A 4903-nucleotide genomic window follows, 5' to 3' on the forward strand; every position below is an offset into this window, starting at 1 on the left:
GTACCAGATAATTCCATTCAATCCAATCAAAGGCTTTTTCTGCATCAAAGGTAATCCGGGTCCATCCCGTGCCCATTTCTGATAGATCAGAATCACATTCAGCAGTCCTCAGCAGAGAATCTTCCCTGAATGAACCCCGTCTGGTCCTCTTGAACAATGAAGGGCATCCTCCAACCTCAGACAATATTTCCGGATCCACATTCAGGAGAGAAATTGGTCTATACATTCCTCTGGATCTCTACCCTCCCCCCTTCAAAATCCTGGATTTATTGGCCTGATGAAGGGTCGGCAGTTACAGTACTGCTCAAAGGAACAGAAATACATAACCACCAACGGCTCCAACAGCACACCTTTGAACTCCCCACAGAACTCACACTCAAAGCCATCTGGTCCTGGTGACTGCCCAGCTGAAGCTCCTTGATGGCCGCAATCTCTTTACAGATTCTCCTTCTTCTTGGACAGTCCCCCAAGGTCGAGGGTGACTTGTTTCCGCTCCGGAGAGGTGGGTTCTGCAGTGGCTGGATACTCCAATCCTGGATCCACAGACTCTGCCACAGGTTTGGCAGCTGGTGACGAGGTGAATGGGTGGAATGTTCTGGATTCTGCGCTGTCTTTCCGCTGTTTACCCTTAGCCTCCCCATACTCCACCCTATGAAGCGCGAGGTGATTGGCACCTTCATCGATGCGTTCTAAGGGAAGCCATTTCCAAGTGTTAGTGGTGATGTTGCATTTATTTAGGGAGGCTTCCAGAGTGTCCTTGTAGCATTTCCTCTGCCCCTCCCAGTGATCGCTTGCCATTGCGGAGCTCGGAGTAGAGCACTTTTGGAGTGTTGTGTCGGGCATGAGGGCAATGTGACCCATCCATCGCAGCTGGTCAAGCGTGACCAGTGCCTCGATACTGGGGATATTGGCCTGGGAGAGGATGCTCACGTTGGCAAACCTATCCTGCTGAAGCTCAAGAGGAGAGAATGAACCAGTCCTGACTCGCCATCACATCACCAGATTGGTCAGATTTATATAATCAGACGTGTATACTCCACATAAAACTCCTTAAAGACCCCATTTAACAGAATTTAGTCAATCAAACATTGAAGTTTATAAACATTGATGTTAGAGTAATTCAGAGTTCCTCAACCATGAAGGGAGATGAATGGAACAGTGCTGGCAGCTTGGGGTGGGGGAGGGGTGAACCGCCAATCATAGTTTACTAAAATCAATATCAAAAAGAAATTAATGAATAGTTTGAAGCTCAAAGCTCTGAGCAGGTTTAAACCCAGCTGACTGGTTTTCTCTTTCCAGGAATTGACAGGTGCTACTTGCTGTTTCAGAGCCAGCAGGTGTATTGCCCAGGTGAGTGTTAAAGCAGGTGTATTGCCCAGGTGAGTGTTAAAGCAGGTGTATTGCCCAGGTGAATGTTAAAGCAGGTGTCTTGCCCAGGTGAGTGTTAAAGCAGGTGTATTGCCCAGGTGAGTGTTAAAGCAGGTGTATTGCCCAGGTGAATGTTAAAGCAGGTGTAGTGCCCAGGTGAATGTTAAAGCAGGTGTCTTGCCCAGGTGAGTGTTAAAGCATGTGTATTGCCCAGGTGAATGTTAAAGCAGGTGTATTGCCCAGGTGAATGTTAAAGCAGGTGTATTGCCCAGGTGAATGTTAAAGCAGGTGTATTGCCCAGGTGAATGGTAAAGCAGGTGTATTGCCCGGGTGAGTGTTAAAGCCGTGTTTTTTTTTTTATCACTGCCTCTGCCTGAACTGCTCTCCAGCTTCCAGATAGGGGTCTCTCTTCTGGGGGGCTTCCTGATAAGGGTCTCTTTTCTGGAGGGGGCCTGTGGAGGTGGGGCACTCCATATTTAGGGGTCTGTCGGGTGTCTCCATTTAGGTGGATGCGGGAGTCTCCATATTTAGGAGTTCTCTGTGGGGGAGGTCTCCATATTTACAGGGTCTCTGTGTGTGTGGGGGGGGGGGGTGGCTGTGGGTCAGGCCTGTAGTAAATGGATTTGGGGAAAAGGCCTGGGGGGTATCACGGGCCTTATTGCCCATCCCTATTGCCCTTGGGAAGGTGGTGGTGAGCTGTCTTCTTGAGCCGTTGGTGTAGGCACACCCACTGTGCTGTTAGGGAGGGAGATGCATCACACTGCACCTCAGCTGTAATTACAAATTAATTGCTACTTACATTTTTCAACCTAAGTTTGTTCCCAATGGGGAATTAACTGTGAACAAGTAAATAAAGATTGTATCAAATCACAAAACAAGGAGTCATTGAAACAATATCTGTCTCAAACTAAGGGAAGGAAACCACTAATTAACAACATTCTTATATCTAAATAAGTAATACATCAACTCACTGATAGTTTTCCACAGAAATGTTACATTATTTACAGTTACAATGGAACCCGAGTAATCTGTGTCTTTATGACTGTTGTGTCGAGTTTGTGAGATTACGCAGAAATAGAGGGGAGGGTACAGTCAGGATATTTGCTGCTATTGAAATAATCTATTCGCAGTTTCTGAGTCTCCATATCAACGTACAGTGATTGGATTACTTTATGGAGAAGCAATGGATGTGCTGGGTGACTAAGATTATGAAGATTTAATGAGGATGTTTAGAGAGAGTGATTTACCTGGGACTGGACAATATTACGTGCATGTACAATGTATGTGACTAATCAGCAATGTGAGCTGATTTGTGTGTTTGTATGTTGTACTGTGACAAAATCTACATTAGCATCTGTGTATGCGCGTGTGTATCTGCTAATGTGTCTGCGTATCTGCGAGTATATCGGTGAGTGTCTGTGTGTCTGTGTATCTGCGAGTATATCGGTGAGTGTCTGTGTGTCTGCAGTGTGTCCGTGTGTGTGTATCAGTGAGTGTGTCTGTGTATCTGTGTAAACCTGCAAGTGTGCCTGTGTATCTGCATGTATATCTGCGTGTGTCTGTATATGTTTGTGTATGTGTATCTGTATGTATTTGTGTATATCAGTGTGTCTATGTGTGTGCATATCTGTATGCCTGTGTATGTGTGTATATCCAGGTGTCTGTATATGTGCGTGTATATCTGTGACTGTCCGTATATGTGTGTATGTCCGTGTGTCTGTATATGTGCGTGTATATCTGTGACTATCCGTGTATGTGTATATATCGTGTGTCCGTATGTGTGCGTGTATATCCATGACTGTGTATGTGTGTGTATCTGTGTCTGAGTATCATTACAGAGTTTTACACCCACCAACTGTCCCCCCAGCCCCTCTATAAAAGTAGATGCTCTAATGTCTGATCTGGTCCCAAACATGCACGTCTGAAATTAAATGCAAGGCAAAGGAGCAATTTCAGAAGTTTGCGTTCAATAACAGCCAATTACTTTCTCTTTGAGGCAATTAAACTGCTGATTTCTCACCTTGCCTGCAATGTTCAGCTGGTCACACGGTGGCTGAGGGTGGCGGGGAGGGGTGACTGGACCTTACTGTTCACAGCCTGGATAAAGGCGCTATCGAGAGCTAGAAACTGCCTGAGAGAGATGAACAATTGGTCATTTGATAACTTTTCTCAACTCCTGAAAGGGAGCCTCAAAGGGACCCTTACAGGGCCGGCTGACACAGAGGACACTGTTTTCTTGGAAACAGTATATTCCATTGGAGGTTCCTCTGGGAAGAGGGCGAGGGAGCTCTGAGGGAGTGCACTGCCCCTTGCTCGCCAGCCACATACAGGGTGTGGTGAAGACAGAAAGTGCCCTGTGGAGGGCTGCCTGTTGACAATATCTTATCCTGAAGGCTGGGTGGACAGACAACACTGAAATTACCTCCAGGTGAACAAACACCATTTCCTGGTTCTGTCTCTTCAGGGACATCACCACAACATTTTGTGAGATACTTACAAGGAATATAAGGTTCAAATGTGTGAGTGACCAGTCAATGACTAAAACTTTGAAGGTCTCTGTGCCCCTAAATGTCCAAGTCTCTGGATCACTTCAAAGCTCAGCAGGATATCTCTGTGGCATTACCCTGTCAGCAGCTTCTGGCAAGTCTTAGATCAATGTTCAGGAAAGGGGAGAGCTACATCAGATTCATCACTGAACAGACTGTCAGGCCAAGGGAGCCAGAGGCTTTGCTGCAATCATTGGGTTCCCCAAAGTTCAAGGTGGAATCGGTTGTAGGCGTGTGACCTTCTAGGCACCAAGGGTCACCATGCGGCCACCACAGACACCGCACAGCAGTCTGAGAGTCGTCGTGACGCATTTCTGCTCAGCAATTCTCAGGTTCCACAGCCCTTTGCATCATCAATGCAACTGGATGGTTGGATATTTGAAGATATCAGTTATCCTTTCAAGAAGTGGCTTATGATGCCAGTCAGGAATCCATGTTCTCAACCCAAGGTACAGAATGAGTCATGCACCTCATGGCGATAACCCCAGGTGTTTTGAGACTGGGATTCCGATGGCTGATGGATCCAGGCAGTGACCAGCAGGAGGTGCTGTCTCGGGTCTCGCTGGGTAGTTTGCTGTGTGCTTCACCACTCGGCATCACACGAGAGGGTAGCAGCTGCAGACAAGGACATCATCGACCAGCAACTATCGTCAGATGAAGAATTCAGCCATGACTCAGGATGGGAATATCGGCAGGATCAAGATGCAAAGACACAGCACACAAGGATAAGCAGGAGTCTCTCAGTCTCTAAAACACGTAACAATGTGAAGCTTATCGCCACCAGCAGATCAATTGACACCAAAACACCTAATCTTGGGAGTTTTTTGAAATCAGGCGGAGTGTCAATGCATCATCAAAAATTGAGTGAATCATAAAACAGACAATGTCGATTGCGCCAGTGAGCAACAAGCCAATAATCCACTGGGACGTAATAAACTTGGGAAGATTTGAAAATACAATTGGTAGTTTTGTGAAAACCAACAAACATT

Source organism: Scyliorhinus canicula, chromosome 23 (assembly GCF_902713615.1).
Source record: "Scyliorhinus canicula chromosome 23, sScyCan1.1, whole genome shotgun sequence".
NCBI lineage: Eukaryota > Metazoa > Chordata > Chondrichthyes > Carcharhiniformes > Scyliorhinidae > Scyliorhinus > Scyliorhinus canicula.